Genomic DNA, 12,966 nt, shown 5'->3' with positions numbered 1-12,966 from the left:
CCGAGTTGAAAGATTCTGTTACCTCAATTTAACATTAACACCCGAGGGTTCCCAGAATCTCTGAGTTTTCTCCATGGCAAGTCTCCAACCTTAAACGCAGCAAATTGGCCCTGCAGGTAAGAATTCTAACCAAAGACTCAAGATTGCACCACTACAAAAAGCCAAACAATTAAGGTTCCACCGAGACTTGAACTCGGATTACTGGATTCAGAGTCCAGAGTGCTAACCATTACACCATGGAACCCCAGGTAGACAAATAAACTGCCCACCTCACCTGGTCTGCGTGAGGTGCCAGATCTCCAGCATCAAATCTATTGGACTGTTTCATTGCTGACAGAAGGAAACTTACGTAGCATTTGTGTGTGCAGGCATAACAAAATTGAGGAAAGAGCGTTAAAATCACTGCCCCGTGTGAGGGTCGAACTCACGGCCTTCAGATTATGAGACTGACGCGCTGCCTACTGCGCCAACGAGGCCCGAAAAGGACTTTATGTACACATTTCAAGTGTATGAGCTCAATTTGTTTCAATTACAATAAAGTCAAGATCAGCAAGGTGTAATAAGATTCATAGACAGATATCTCAAATGGCTTTTCCCTGGACTTGACACCTCAAACATTAAAGATGAACGCCCTATTGGTGTTACAGGGACTAATATATCTGGCTTCAATGTTTTTATGTGTCAATTGATCACCTTTTCTCTTGTTTTCGATTGCCTTTTCTCTTTTATCTCAAATGTGTTTCATAATGAAACGTTTTTGGATTGGCCGTTTTTCTGTATTTGGTCAACTAAATCATTTGAATGAAGTTGTGCCATGCCGAGTTGAAAGATTCTGTTACCTCAATTTAACATTAACACCCGAGGGTTCCCAGAATCTCTGAGTTTTCTCCATTGCAAGTCTCCAACCTTAAACGCAGCAAATTGGCCCTGCAGGTAAGAATTCTAACCAAAGACTCAAGATTGCACCACTACAAACTGCTAAACGATTAAGGTTCCACCGAGACTTGAACTCGGATTACTGGATTCAGAGTCCAGAGTGCTAACCATTACACCATGGAACCCCAGGTAGACAAATAAACTGCCCACCTCACCTGGTCTGCGTGAGGTGCCAGATCTCCAGCATCAAATCTATTGGACTGTTTCATTGCTGACAGAAGGAAACTTACGTAGCATTTGTGTGTGCAGGCATAACAAAATTGAGAAAAGAGCGTTAAAATCACTGCCCCGTGTGAGGGTCGAACTCACGACCTTCAGATTATGAGACTGACGCGCTGCCTACTGCGCCAACGAGGCCCGAAAAGGACTTTATGTACACATTTCAAGTGTATGAGCTCAATTTGTTTCAATTACAATAAAGTCAAGAGCAGCAAGGTGTAATAAGATTCATAGACAGATATCTCAAATGGCTTTTCCCTGGACTTGACACCTCAAACATTACAGATGAACGCCCAATTGGTGTTACAGAGACTAATATATCTGGCTTCAATGTTTTTATGTGTCAATTGATCACCTTTTGTCTTGTTTTCGATTGCCTTTTCTCTTTTATCTCAAATGTGTTTCATTATGAAATGTTTTTGGATTGGCCGTTTTTCTGTATTTGGTCAACTAAATCATTTGAATGAAGTTGTGCCATGCCGAGTGGAAAGATTCTGTTACCTCAATTTAACACCCGAGGGTTCCCAGAATCTTTGAGTTTTCTCCATGGGAAGTCTCCAACCTTAAACGCAGCAAATTGGCCCTGCAGGTAAGAATTCTAACCAAAGACTCAAGATTGCACCACTACAAAAAGCCAAACAATTAAGGTTCCACCGAGACTTGAACTCGGATTACTGGATTCAGAGTCCAGAGTGCTAACCATTACACCATGGAACCCCAGGTAGACAAATAAACTGCCCACCTCACCTGGTCTGCGTGAGGTGCCAGATCTCCAGCATCAAATCTATTGGACTGTTTCATTGCTGACAGAAGGAAACTTACGTAGCATTTGTGTGTGCAGGCATAACAAAATTGAGGAAAGAGCGTTAAAATCACTGCCCCGTGTGAGGGTCGAACTCACGGCCTTCAGATTATGAGACTGACGCGCTGCCTACTGCGCCAACGAGGCCCGAAAAGGACTTTATGTACACATTTCAAGTGTATGAGCTCAATTTGTTTCAATTACAATAAAGTCAAGATCAGCAAGGTGTAATAAGATTCATAGACAGATATCTCAAATGGCTTTTCCCTGGACTTGACACCTCAAACATTAAAGATGAACGCCCTATTGGTGTTACAGGGACTAATATATCTGGCTTCAATGTTTTTATGTGTCAATTGATCACCTTTTGTCTTGTTTTCGATTGCCTTTTCTCTTTTATCTCAAATGTGTTTCATAATGAAACGTCTTTGGATTGGCCGTTTTTCTGTATTTGGTCAACTAAATCTTTTGAATGAAGTTGTGCCATGCCGAGTTGAAAGATTCTGTTACCTCAATTTAACATTAACACCCGAGGGTTCCCAGAATCTCTGAGTTTTCTCCATGGCAAGTCTCCAACCTTAAACGCAGCAAATTGGCCCTGCAGGTAAGAATTCTAACCAAAGACTCAAGATTGCACCACTACAAACTGCTAAACGATTAAGGTTCCACCGAGACTTGAACTCGGATTACTGGATTCAGAGTCCAGAGTGCTAACCATTACACCATGGAACCCCAGGTAGACAAATAAACTGCCCACCTCACCTGGTCTGCGTGAGGTGCCAGATCTCCAGCATCAAATCTATTGGACTGTTTCATTGCTGACAGAAGGAAACTTACGTAGCATTTGTGTGTGCAGGCATAACAAAATTGAGAAAAGAGCGTTAAAATCACTGCCCCGTGTGAGGGTCGAACTCACGACCTTCAGATTATGAGACTGACGCGCTGCCTACTGCGCCAACGAGGCCCGAAAAGGACTTTATGTACACATTTCAAGTGTATGAGCTCAATTTGTTTCAATTACAATAAAGTCAAGAGCAGCAAGGTGTAATAAGATTCATAGACAGATATCTCAAATGGCTTTTCCCTGGACTTGACACCTCAAACATTACAGATGAACGCCCTATTGGTGTTACAGAGACTAATATATCTGGCTTCAATGTTTTTATGTGTCAATTGATCACCTTTTGTCTTGTTTTCGATTGCCTTTTCTCTTTTATCTCAAATGTGTTTCATTATGAAATGTTTTTGGATTGGCCGTTTTTCTGTATTTGGTCAACTAAATCATTTGAATGAAGTTGTGCCATGCCGAGTGGAAAGATTCTGTTACCTCAATTTAACACCCGAGGGTTCCCAGAATCTTTGAGTTTTCTCCATGGGAAGTCTCCAACCTTAAACGCAGCAAATTGGCCCTGCAGGTAAGAATTCTAACCAAAGACTCAAGATTGCACCACTACAAAAAGCCAAACAATTAAGGTTCCACCGAGACTTGAACTCGGATTACTGGATTCAGAGTCCAGAGTGCTAACCATTACACCATGGAACCCCAGGTAGACAAATAAACTGCCCACCTCACCTGGTCTGCGTGAGGTGCCAGATCTCCAGCATCAAATCTATTGGACTGTTTCATTGCTGACAGAAGGAAACTTACGTAGCATTTGTGTGTGCAGGCATAACAAAATTGAGGAAAGAGCGTTAAAATCACTGCCCCGTGTGAGGGTCGAACTCACGGCCTTCAGATTATGAGACTGACGCGCTGCCTACTGCGCCAACGAGGCCCGAAAAGGACTTTATGTACACATTTCAAGTGTATGAGCTCAATTTGTTTCAATTACAATAAAGTCAAGATCAGCAAGGTGTAATAAGATTCATAGACAGATATCTCAAATGGCTTTTCCCTGGACTTGACACCTCAAACATTAAAGATGAACGCCCTATTGGTGTTACAGGGACTAATATATCTGGCTTCAATGTTTTTATGTGTCAATTGATCACCTTTTGTCTTGTTTTCGATTGCCTTTTCTCTTTTATCTCAAATGTGTTTCATAATGAAACGTCTTTGGATTGGCCGTTTTTCTGTATTTGGTCAACTAAATCTTTTGAATGAAGTTGTGCCATGCCGAGTTGAAAGATTCTGTTACCTCAATTTAACATTAACACCCGAGGGTTCCCAGAATCTCTGAGTTTTCTCCATGGCAAGTCTCCAACCTTAAACGCAGCAAATTGGCCCTGCAGGTAAGAATTCTAACCAAAGACTCAAGATTGCACCACTACAAACTGCTAAACGATTAAGGTTCCACCGAGACTTGAACTCGGATTACTGGATTCAGAGTCCAGAGTGCTAACCATTACACCATGGAACCCCAGGTAGACAAATAAACTGCCCACCTCACCTGGTCTGCGTGAGGTGCCAGATCTCCAGCATCAAATCTATTGGACTGTTTCATTGCTGACAGAAGGAAACTTACGTAGCATTTGTGTGTGCAGGCATAACAAAATTGAGAAAAGAGCGTTAAAATCACTGCCCCGTGTGAGGGTCGAACTCACGACCTTCAGATTATGAGACTGACGCGCTGCCTACTGCGCCAACGAGGCCCGAAAAGGACTTTATGTACACATTTCAAGTGTATGAGCTCAATTTGTTTCAATTACAATAAAGTCAAGAGCAGCAAGGTGTAATAAGATTCATAGACAGATATCTCAAATGGCTTTTCCCTGGACTTGACACCTCAAACATTACAGATGAACGCCCTATTGGTGTTACAGAGACTAATATATCTGGCTTCAATGTTTTTATGTGTCAATTGATCACCTTTTGTCTTGTTTTCGATTGCCTTTTCTCTTTTATCTCAAATGTGTTTCATTATGAAATGTTTTTGGATTGGCCGTTTTTCTGTATTTGGTCAACTAAATCATTTGAATGAAGTTGTGCCATGCCGAGTGGAAAGATTCTGTTACCTCAATTTAACACCCGAGGGTTCCCAGAATCTTTGAGTTTTCTCCATGGGAAGTCTCCAACCTTAAACGCAGCAAATTGGCCCTGCAGGTAAGAATTCTAACCAAAGACTCAAGATTGCACCACTACAAAAAGCCAAACAATTAAGGTTCCACCGAGACTTGAACTCGGATTACTGGATTCAGAGTCCAGAGTGCTAACCATTACACCATGGAACCCCAGGTAGACAAATAAACTGCCCACCTCACCTGGTCTGCGTGAGGTGCCAGATCTCCAGCATCAAATCTATTGGACTGTTTCATTGCTGACAGAAGGAAACTTACGTAGCATTTGTGTGTGCAGGCATAACAAAATTGAGGAAAGAGCGTTAAAATCACTGCCCCGTGTGAGGGTCGAACTCACGGCCTTCAGATTATGAGACTGACGCGCTGCCTACTGCGCCAACGAGGCCCGAAAAGGACTTTATGTACACATTTCAAGTGTATGAGCTCAATTTGTTTCAATTACAATAAAGTCAAGATCAGCAAGGTGTAATAAGATTCATAGACAGATATCTCAAATGGCTTTTCCCTGGACTTGACACCTCAAACATTAAAGATGAACGCCCTATTGGTGTTACAGGGACTAATATATCTGGCTTCAATGTTTTTATGTGTCAATTGATCACCTTTTGTCTTGTTTTCGATTGCCTTTTCTCTTTTATCTCAAATGTGTTTCATAATGAAACGTCTTTGGATTGGCCGTTTTTCTGTATTTGGTCAACTAAATCTTTTGAATGAAGTTGTGCCATGCCGAGTTGAAAGATTCTGTTACCTCAATTTAACATTAACACCGAGGGTTCCCAGAATCTCTGAGTTTTCTCCATGGCAAGTCTCCAACCTTAAACGCAGCAAATTGGCCCTGCAGGTAAGAATTCTAACCAAAGACTCAAGATTGCACCACTACAAAAAGCCAAACAATTAAGGTTCCACCGAGACTTGAACTCGGATTACTGGATTCAGAGTCCAGAGTGCTAACCATTACACCATGGAACCCCAGGTAGACAAATAAACTGCCCACCTCACCTGGTCTGCGTGAGGTGCCAGATCTCCAGCATCAAATCTATTGGACTGTTTCATTGCTGACAGAAGGAAACTTACGTAGCATTTGTGTGTGCAGGCATAACAAAATTGAGGAAAGAGCGTTAAAATCACTGCCCCGTGTGAGGGTCGAACTCACGGCCTTCAGATTATGAGACTGACGCGCTGCCTACTGCGCCAACGAGGCCCGAAAAGGACTTTATGTACACATTTCAAGTGTATGAGCTCAATTTGTTTCAATTACAATAAAGTCAAGATCAGCAAGGTGTAATAAGATTCATAGACAGATATCTCAAATGGCTTTTCCCTGGACTTGACACCTCAAACATTAAAGATGAACGCCCTATTGGTGTTACAGGGACTAATATATCTGGCTTCAATGTTTTTATGTGTCAATTGATCACCTTTTCTCTTGTTTTCGATTGCCTTTTCTCTTTTATCTCAAATGTGTTTCATAATGAAACGTTTTTGGATTGGCCGTTTTTCTGTATTTGGTCAACTAAATCATTTGAATGAAGTTGTGCCATGCCGAGTTGAAAGATTCTGTTACCTCAATTTAACATTAACACCCGAGGGTTCCCAGAATCTCTGAGTTTTCTCCATTGCAAGTCTCCAACCTTAAACGCAGCAAATTGGCCCTGCAGGTAAGAATTCTAACCAAAGACTCAAGATTGCACCACTACAAACTGCTAAACGATTAAGGTTCCACCGAGACTTGAACTCGGATTACTGGATTCAGAGTCCAGAGTGCTAACCATTACACCATGGAACCCCAGGTAGACAAATAAACTGCCCACCTCACCTGGTCTGCGTGAGGTGCCAGATCTCCAGCATCAAATCTATTGGACTGTTTCATTGCTGACAGAAGGAAACTTACGTAGCATTTGTGTGTGCAGGCATAACAAAATTGAGAAAAGAGCGTTAAAATCACTGCCCCGTGTGAGGGTCGAACTCACGACCTTCAGATTATGAGACTGACGCGCTGCCTACTGCGCCAACGAGGCCCGAAAAGGACTTTATGTACACATTTCAAGTGTATGAGCTCAATTTGTTTCAATTACAATAAAGTCAAGAGCAGCAAGGTGTAATAAGATTCATAGACAGATATCTCAAATGGCTTTTCCCTGGACTTGACACCTCAAACATTACAGATGAACGCCCAATTGGTGTTACAGAGACTAATATATCTGGCTTCAATGTTTTTATAGGTCAATTGATCACCTTTTGTCTTGTTTTCGATTGCCTTTTCTCTTTTATCTCAAATGTGTTTCATTATGAAATGTTTTTGGATTGGCCGTTTTTCTGTATTTGGTCAACTAAATCATTTGAATGAAGTTGTGCCATGCCGAGTGGAAAGATTCTGTTACCTCAATTTAACACCCGAGGGTTCCCAGAATCTTTGAGTTTTCTCCATGGGAAGTCTCCAACCTTAAACGCAGCAAATTGGCCCTGCAGGTAAGAATTCTAACCAAAGACTCAAGATTGCACCACTACAAAAAGCCAAACAATTAAGGTTCCACCGAGACTTGAACTCGGATTACTGGATTCAGAGTCCAGAGTGCTAACCATTACACCATGGAACCCCAGGTAGACAAATAAACTGCCCACCTCACCTGGTCTGCGTGAGGTGCCAGATCTCCAGCATCAAATCTATTGGACTGTTTCATTGCTGACAGAAGGAAACTTACGTAGCATTTGTGTGTGCAGGCATAACAAAATTGAGGAAAGAGCGTTAAAATCACTGCCCCGTGTGAGGGTCGAACTCACGGCCTTCAGATTATGAGACTGACGCGCTGCCTACTGCGCCAACGAGGCCCGAAAAGGACTTTATGTACACATTTCAAGTGTATGAGCTCAATTTGTTTCAATTACAATAAAGTCAAGATCAGCAAGGTGTAATAAGATTCATAGACAGATATCTCAAATGGCTTTTCCCTGGACTTGACACCTCAAACATTAAAGATGAACGCCCTATTGGTGTTACAGGGACTAATATATCTGGCTTCAATGTTTTTATGTGTCAATTGATCACCTTTTGTCTTGTTTTCGATTGCCTTTTCTCTTTTATCTCAAATGTGTTTCATAATGAAACGTCTTTGGATTGGCCGTTTTTCTGTATTTGGTCAACTAAATCTTTTGAATGAAGTTGTGCCATGCCGAGTTGAAAGATTCTGTTACCTCAATTTAACATTAACACCCGAGGGTTCCCAGAATCTCTGAGTTTTCTCCATGGCAAGTCTCCAACCTTAAACGCAGCAAATTGGCCCTGCAGGTAAGAATTCTAACCAAAGACTCAAGATTGCACCACTACAAACTGCTAAACGATTAAGGTTCCACCGAGACTTGAACTCGGATTACTGGATTCAGAGTCCAGAGTGCTAACCATTACACCATGGAACCCCAGGTAGACAAATAAACTGCCCACCTCACCTGGTCTGCGTGAGGTGCCAGATCTCCAGCATCAAATCTATTGGACTGTTTCATTGCTGACAGAAGGAAACTTACGTAGCATTTGTGTGTGCAGGCATAACAAAATTGAGAAAAGAGCGTTAAAATCACTGCCCCGTGTGAGGGTCGAACTCACGACCTTCAGATTATGAGACTGACGCGCTGCCTACTGCGCCAACGAGGCCCGAAAAGGACTTTATGTACACATTTCAAGTGTATGAGCTCAATTTGTTTCAATTACAATAAAGTCAAGAGCAGCAAGGTGTAATAAGATTCATAGACAGATATCTCAAATGGCTTTTCCCTGGACTTGACACCTCAAACATTACAGATGAACGCCCTATTGGTGTTACAGAGACTAATATATCTGGCTTCAATGTTTTTATGTGTCAATTGATCACCTTTTGTCTTGTTTTCGATTGCCTTTTCTCTTTTATCTCAAATGTGTTTCATTATGAAATGTTTTTGGATTGGCCGTTTTTCTGTATTTGGTCAACTAAATCATTTGAATGAAGTTGTGCCATGCCGAGTGGAAAGATTCTGTTACCTCAATTTAACACCCGAGGGTTCCCAGAATCTTTGAGTTTTCTCCATGGGAAGTCTCCAACCTTAAACGCAGCAAATTGGCCCTGCAGGTAAGAATTCTAACCAAAGACTCAAGATTGCACCACTACAAAAAGCCAAACAATTAAGGTTCCACCGAGACTTGAACTCGGATTACTGGATTCAGAGTCCAGAGTGCTAACCATTACACCATGGAACCCCAGGTAGACAAATAAACTGCCCACCTCACCTGGTCTGCGTGAGGTGCCAGATCTCCAGCATCAAATCTATTGGACTGTTTCATTGCTGACAGAAGGAAACTTACGTAGCATTTGTGTGTGCAGGCATAACAAAATTGAGGAAAGAGCGTTAAAATCACTGCCCCGTGTGAGGGTCGAACTCACGGCCTTCAGATTATGAGACTGACGCGCTGCCTACTGCGCCAACGAGGCCCGAAAAGGACTTTATGTACACATTTCAAGTGTATGAGCTCAATTTGTTTCAATTACAATAAAGTCAAGATCAGCAAGGTGTAATAAGATTCATAGACAGATATCTCAAATGGCTTTTCCCTGGACTTGACACCTCAAACATTAAAGATGAACGCCCTATTGGTGTTACAGGGACTAATATATCTGGCTTCAATGTTTTTATGTGTCAATTGATCACCTTTTGTCTTGTTTTCGATTGCCTTTTCTCTTTTATCTCAAATGTGTTTCATAATGAAACGTCTTTGGATTGGCCGTTTTTCTGTATTTGGTCAACTAAATCTTTTGAATGAAGTTGTGCCATGCCGAGTTGAAAGATTCTGTTACCTCAATTTAACATTAACACCCGAGGGTTCCCAGAATCTCTGAGTTTTCTCCATGGCAAGTCTCCAACCTTAAACGCAGCAAATTGGCCCTGCAGGTAAGAATTCTAACCAAAGACTCAAGATTGCACCACTACAAACTGCTAAACGATTAAGGTTCCACCGAGACTTGAACTCGGATTACTGGATTCAGAGTCCAGAGTGCTAACCATTACACCATGGAACCCCAGGTAGACAAATAAACTGCCCACCTCACCTGGTCTGCGTGAGGTGCCAGATCTCCAGCATCAAATCTATTGGACTGTTTCATTGCTGACAGAAGGAAACTTACGTAGCATTTGTGTGTGCAGGCATAACAAAATTGAGAAAAGAGCGTTAAAATCACTGCCCCGTGTGAGGGTCGAACTCACGACCTTCAGATTATGAGACTGACGCGCTGCCTACTGCGCCAACGAGGCCCGAAAAGGACTTTATGTACACATTTCAAGTGTATGAGCTCAATTTGTTTCAATTACAATAAAGTCAAGAGCAGCAAGGTGTAATAAGATTCATAGACAGATATCTCAAATGGCTTTTCCCTGGACTTGACACCTCAAACATTACAGATGAACGCCCTATTGGTGTTACAGAGACTAATATATCTGGCTTCAATGTTTTTATGTGTCAATTGATCACCTTTTGTCTTGTTTTCGATTGCCTTTTCTCTTTTATCTCAAATGTGTTTCATTATGAAATGTTTTTGGATTGGCCGTTTTTCTGTATTTGGTCAACTAAATCATTTGAATGAAGTTGTGCCATGCCGAGTGGAAAGATTCTGTTACCTCAATTTAACACCCGAGGGTTCCCAGAATCTTTGAGTTTTCTCCATGGGAAGTCTCCAACCTTAAACGCAGCAAATTGGCCCTGCAGGTAAGAATTCTAACCAAAGACTCAAGATTGCACCACTACAAAAAGCCAAACAATTAAGGTTCCACCGAGACTTGAACTCGGATTACTGGATTCAGAGTCCAGAGTGCTAACCATTACACCATGGAACCCCAGGTAGACAAATAAACTGCCCACCTCACCTGGTCTGCGTGAGGTGCCAGATCTCCAGCATCAAATCTATTGGACTGTTTCATTGCTGACAGAAGGAAACTTACGTAGCATTTGTGTGTGCAGGCATAACAAAATTGAGGAAAGAGCGTTAAAATCACTGCCCCGTGTGAGGGTCGAACTCACGGCCTTCAGATTATGAGACTGACGCGCTGCCTACTGCGCCAACGAGGCCCGAAAAGGACTTTATGTACACATTTCAAGTGTATGAGCTCAATTTGTTTCAATTACAATAAAGTCAAGATCAGCAAGGTGTAATAAGATTCATAGACAGATATCTCAAATGGCTTTTCCCTGGACTTGACACCTCAAACATTACAGATGAACGCCCTATTGGTGTTACAGAGACTAATATATCTGGCTTCAATGTTTTTATGTGTCAATTGATCACCTTTTGTCTTGTTTTCGATTGCCTTTTCTCTTTTATCTCAAATGTGTTTCATAATTAAACGTTTTTGGAATGACCGTTTTTCTGTATTTGGTCAACTAAATCATTTGAATGAAGTTGTGCCATGCCGAGTGGAAAGATTCTGTTTCCTCAATTTAACACCCGAGGGTTCCCAGAATCTTTGAGTTTTCTCCATGGGAAGTCTCCAACCTTAAACGCAGCAAATTGGCCCTGCAGGTAAGAATTCTAACCAAAGACTCAAGATTGCACCACTACAAACTGCTAAACGATTAAGGTTCCACCGAGACTTGAACTCGGATTACTGGATTCAGAGTCCAGAGTGCTAACCATTACACCATGGAACCCCAGGTAGACAAATAAACTGCCCACCTCACCTGGTCTGCGTGAGGTGCCAGATCTCCAGCATCAAATCTATTGGACTGTTTCATTGCTGACAGAAGGAAACTTACGTAGCATTTGTGTGTGCAGGCATAACAAAATTGAGAAAAGAGCGTTAAAATCACTGCCCCGTGTGAGGGTCGAACTCACGACCTTCAGATTATGAGACTGACGCGCTGCCTACTGCGCCAACGAGGCCCGAAAAGGACTTTATGTACACATTTCAAGTGTATGAGCTCAATTTGTTTCAATTACAATAAAGTCAAGAGCAGCAAGGTGTAATAAGATTCATAGACAGATATCTCAAATGGCTTTTCCCTGGACTTGACACCTCAAACATTACAGATGAACGCCCTATTGGTGTTACAGAGACTAATATATCTGGCTTCAATGTTTTTATGTGTCAATTGATCACCTTTTGTCTTGTTTTCGATTGCCTTTTCTCTTTTATCTCAAATGTGTTTCATAATTAAACGTTTTTGGAATGACCGTTTTTCTGTATTTGGTCAACTAAATCATTTGAATGAAGTTGTGCCATGCCGAGTGGAAAGATTCTGTTTCCTCAATTTAACACCCGAGGGTTCCCAGAATCTCTGAGTTTTCTCCATGGCAAGTCCCCAACCTTAAACGCAGCAAATTGGCCCTGCAGGTAAGAATTCTAACCAAAGACTCAAGATTGCACCACTACAAACAACTAAACGATTAAGGTTCCACCGAGACTTGAACTCGGATTACTGGATTCAGAGTCCAGAGTGCTAACGATTACACCATGGAACCCCAGGTAGACAAATAAACTGCCCACCTCACCTGGTCTGCGTGAGGTGCCAGATCTCCAGCATCAAATCTATTGGACTGTTTCATTGCTGACAGAAGGAAACTTACGTAGCATTTGTGTGTGCAGGCATAACAAAATTGAGGAAAGAGCGTTAAAATCACTGCCCCGTGTGAGGGTCGAACTCACGGCCTTCAGATTATGAGACTGACGCGCTGCCTACTGCGCCAACGAGGCCCGAAAAGGACTTTATGTACACATTTCAAGTGTATGAGCTCAATTTGTTTCAATTACAATAAAGTCAAGATCAGCAAGGTGTAATAAGATTCATAGACAGATATCTCAAATGGCTTTTCCCTGGACTTGACACCTCAAACATTAAAGATGAACGCCCTATTGGTGTTACAGGGACTAATATATCTGGCTTCAATGTTTTTATGTGTCAATTGATCACCTTTTGTCTTGTTTTCGATTGCCTTTTCTCTTTTATCTCAAATGTGTTTCATAATGAAACGTCTTTG

General features: G+C 41.8%; 32 non-coding genes across 32 annotated transcripts; all 32 read right to left on the bottom strand.

Moving 5' to 3' along the window:
* Positions 1 to 172: 172 nt before the first annotated feature.
* trnaq-cug (transfer RNA glutamine (anticodon CUG)) lies at positions 173 to 244 on the bottom strand. Its single transcript has one exon. It is a non-coding gene; the product is annotated as a tRNA-Gln (tRNA).
* Positions 245 to 403: 159 nt separating this feature from the next.
* On the bottom strand, positions 404 to 476 carry trnam-cau (transfer RNA methionine (anticodon CAU)). The gene has a single exon. It is a non-coding gene; the product is annotated as a tRNA-Met (tRNA).
* A 513-nt stretch (positions 477 to 989) lies between these two features.
* trnaq-cug (transfer RNA glutamine (anticodon CUG)) lies at positions 990 to 1,061 on the bottom strand. The gene has a single exon. It is a non-coding gene; the product is annotated as a tRNA-Gln (tRNA).
* A 159-nt stretch (positions 1,062 to 1,220) lies between these two features.
* On the bottom strand, positions 1,221 to 1,293 carry trnam-cau (transfer RNA methionine (anticodon CAU)). Its single transcript has one exon. It is a non-coding gene; the product is annotated as a tRNA-Met (tRNA).
* A 507-nt stretch (positions 1,294 to 1,800) lies between these two features.
* trnaq-cug (transfer RNA glutamine (anticodon CUG)) lies at positions 1,801 to 1,872 on the bottom strand. The gene has a single exon. It is a non-coding gene; the product is annotated as a tRNA-Gln (tRNA).
* Positions 1,873 to 2,031: 159 nt separating this feature from the next.
* trnam-cau (transfer RNA methionine (anticodon CAU)) lies at positions 2,032 to 2,104 on the bottom strand. Its single transcript has one exon. It is a non-coding gene; the product is annotated as a tRNA-Met (tRNA).
* Positions 2,105 to 2,617: 513 nt separating this feature from the next.
* Positions 2,618 to 2,689, bottom strand: trnaq-cug (transfer RNA glutamine (anticodon CUG)). The gene has a single exon. It is a non-coding gene; the product is annotated as a tRNA-Gln (tRNA).
* A 159-nt stretch (positions 2,690 to 2,848) lies between these two features.
* On the bottom strand, positions 2,849 to 2,921 carry trnam-cau (transfer RNA methionine (anticodon CAU)). The gene has a single exon. It is a non-coding gene; the product is annotated as a tRNA-Met (tRNA).
* A 507-nt stretch (positions 2,922 to 3,428) lies between these two features.
* trnaq-cug (transfer RNA glutamine (anticodon CUG)) lies at positions 3,429 to 3,500 on the bottom strand. The gene has a single exon. It is a non-coding gene; the product is annotated as a tRNA-Gln (tRNA).
* A 159-nt stretch (positions 3,501 to 3,659) lies between these two features.
* trnam-cau (transfer RNA methionine (anticodon CAU)) lies at positions 3,660 to 3,732 on the bottom strand. The gene has a single exon. It is a non-coding gene; the product is annotated as a tRNA-Met (tRNA).
* A 513-nt stretch (positions 3,733 to 4,245) lies between these two features.
* Positions 4,246 to 4,317, bottom strand: trnaq-cug (transfer RNA glutamine (anticodon CUG)). The gene has a single exon. It is a non-coding gene; the product is annotated as a tRNA-Gln (tRNA).
* Positions 4,318 to 4,476: 159 nt separating this feature from the next.
* On the bottom strand, positions 4,477 to 4,549 carry trnam-cau (transfer RNA methionine (anticodon CAU)). The gene has a single exon. It is a non-coding gene; the product is annotated as a tRNA-Met (tRNA).
* Positions 4,550 to 5,056: 507 nt separating this feature from the next.
* trnaq-cug (transfer RNA glutamine (anticodon CUG)) lies at positions 5,057 to 5,128 on the bottom strand. The gene has a single exon. It is a non-coding gene; the product is annotated as a tRNA-Gln (tRNA).
* A 159-nt stretch (positions 5,129 to 5,287) lies between these two features.
* On the bottom strand, positions 5,288 to 5,360 carry trnam-cau (transfer RNA methionine (anticodon CAU)). The gene has a single exon. It is a non-coding gene; the product is annotated as a tRNA-Met (tRNA).
* A 512-nt stretch (positions 5,361 to 5,872) lies between these two features.
* Positions 5,873 to 5,944, bottom strand: trnaq-cug (transfer RNA glutamine (anticodon CUG)). The gene has a single exon. It is a non-coding gene; the product is annotated as a tRNA-Gln (tRNA).
* A 159-nt stretch (positions 5,945 to 6,103) lies between these two features.
* Positions 6,104 to 6,176, bottom strand: trnam-cau (transfer RNA methionine (anticodon CAU)). Its single transcript has one exon. It is a non-coding gene; the product is annotated as a tRNA-Met (tRNA).
* A 513-nt stretch (positions 6,177 to 6,689) lies between these two features.
* Positions 6,690 to 6,761, bottom strand: trnaq-cug (transfer RNA glutamine (anticodon CUG)). The gene has a single exon. It is a non-coding gene; the product is annotated as a tRNA-Gln (tRNA).
* A 159-nt stretch (positions 6,762 to 6,920) lies between these two features.
* Positions 6,921 to 6,993, bottom strand: trnam-cau (transfer RNA methionine (anticodon CAU)). The gene has a single exon. It is a non-coding gene; the product is annotated as a tRNA-Met (tRNA).
* Positions 6,994 to 7,500: 507 nt separating this feature from the next.
* On the bottom strand, positions 7,501 to 7,572 carry trnaq-cug (transfer RNA glutamine (anticodon CUG)). The gene has a single exon. It is a non-coding gene; the product is annotated as a tRNA-Gln (tRNA).
* Positions 7,573 to 7,731: 159 nt separating this feature from the next.
* trnam-cau (transfer RNA methionine (anticodon CAU)) lies at positions 7,732 to 7,804 on the bottom strand. Its single transcript has one exon. It is a non-coding gene; the product is annotated as a tRNA-Met (tRNA).
* Positions 7,805 to 8,317: 513 nt separating this feature from the next.
* Positions 8,318 to 8,389, bottom strand: trnaq-cug (transfer RNA glutamine (anticodon CUG)). Its single transcript has one exon. It is a non-coding gene; the product is annotated as a tRNA-Gln (tRNA).
* Positions 8,390 to 8,548: 159 nt separating this feature from the next.
* Positions 8,549 to 8,621, bottom strand: trnam-cau (transfer RNA methionine (anticodon CAU)). The gene has a single exon. It is a non-coding gene; the product is annotated as a tRNA-Met (tRNA).
* Positions 8,622 to 9,128: 507 nt separating this feature from the next.
* trnaq-cug (transfer RNA glutamine (anticodon CUG)) lies at positions 9,129 to 9,200 on the bottom strand. The gene has a single exon. It is a non-coding gene; the product is annotated as a tRNA-Gln (tRNA).
* Positions 9,201 to 9,359: 159 nt separating this feature from the next.
* Positions 9,360 to 9,432, bottom strand: trnam-cau (transfer RNA methionine (anticodon CAU)). The gene has a single exon. It is a non-coding gene; the product is annotated as a tRNA-Met (tRNA).
* A 513-nt stretch (positions 9,433 to 9,945) lies between these two features.
* Positions 9,946 to 10,017, bottom strand: trnaq-cug (transfer RNA glutamine (anticodon CUG)). The gene has a single exon. It is a non-coding gene; the product is annotated as a tRNA-Gln (tRNA).
* Positions 10,018 to 10,176: 159 nt separating this feature from the next.
* Positions 10,177 to 10,249, bottom strand: trnam-cau (transfer RNA methionine (anticodon CAU)). Its single transcript has one exon. It is a non-coding gene; the product is annotated as a tRNA-Met (tRNA).
* A 507-nt stretch (positions 10,250 to 10,756) lies between these two features.
* trnaq-cug (transfer RNA glutamine (anticodon CUG)) lies at positions 10,757 to 10,828 on the bottom strand. The gene has a single exon. It is a non-coding gene; the product is annotated as a tRNA-Gln (tRNA).
* A 159-nt stretch (positions 10,829 to 10,987) lies between these two features.
* On the bottom strand, positions 10,988 to 11,060 carry trnam-cau (transfer RNA methionine (anticodon CAU)). The gene has a single exon. It is a non-coding gene; the product is annotated as a tRNA-Met (tRNA).
* Positions 11,061 to 11,567: 507 nt separating this feature from the next.
* Positions 11,568 to 11,639, bottom strand: trnaq-cug (transfer RNA glutamine (anticodon CUG)). The gene has a single exon. It is a non-coding gene; the product is annotated as a tRNA-Gln (tRNA).
* A 159-nt stretch (positions 11,640 to 11,798) lies between these two features.
* On the bottom strand, positions 11,799 to 11,871 carry trnam-cau (transfer RNA methionine (anticodon CAU)). The gene has a single exon. It is a non-coding gene; the product is annotated as a tRNA-Met (tRNA).
* A 507-nt stretch (positions 11,872 to 12,378) lies between these two features.
* On the bottom strand, positions 12,379 to 12,450 carry trnaq-cug (transfer RNA glutamine (anticodon CUG)). The gene has a single exon. It is a non-coding gene; the product is annotated as a tRNA-Gln (tRNA).
* A 159-nt stretch (positions 12,451 to 12,609) lies between these two features.
* trnam-cau (transfer RNA methionine (anticodon CAU)) lies at positions 12,610 to 12,682 on the bottom strand. The gene has a single exon. It is a non-coding gene; the product is annotated as a tRNA-Met (tRNA).
* Positions 12,683 to 12,966: the final 284 nt, after the last annotated feature.

This window comes from Pungitius pungitius, chromosome 6, assembly GCF_949316345.1.
Source record: "Pungitius pungitius chromosome 6, fPunPun2.1, whole genome shotgun sequence".
In the NCBI taxonomy this organism is placed as follows: domain Eukaryota; kingdom Metazoa; phylum Chordata; class Actinopteri; order Perciformes; family Gasterosteidae; genus Pungitius; species Pungitius pungitius.
The sequence above is the reverse complement of the archived record's forward strand: the minus strand, read 5'-3'. Positions and strand labels throughout refer to the sequence as shown.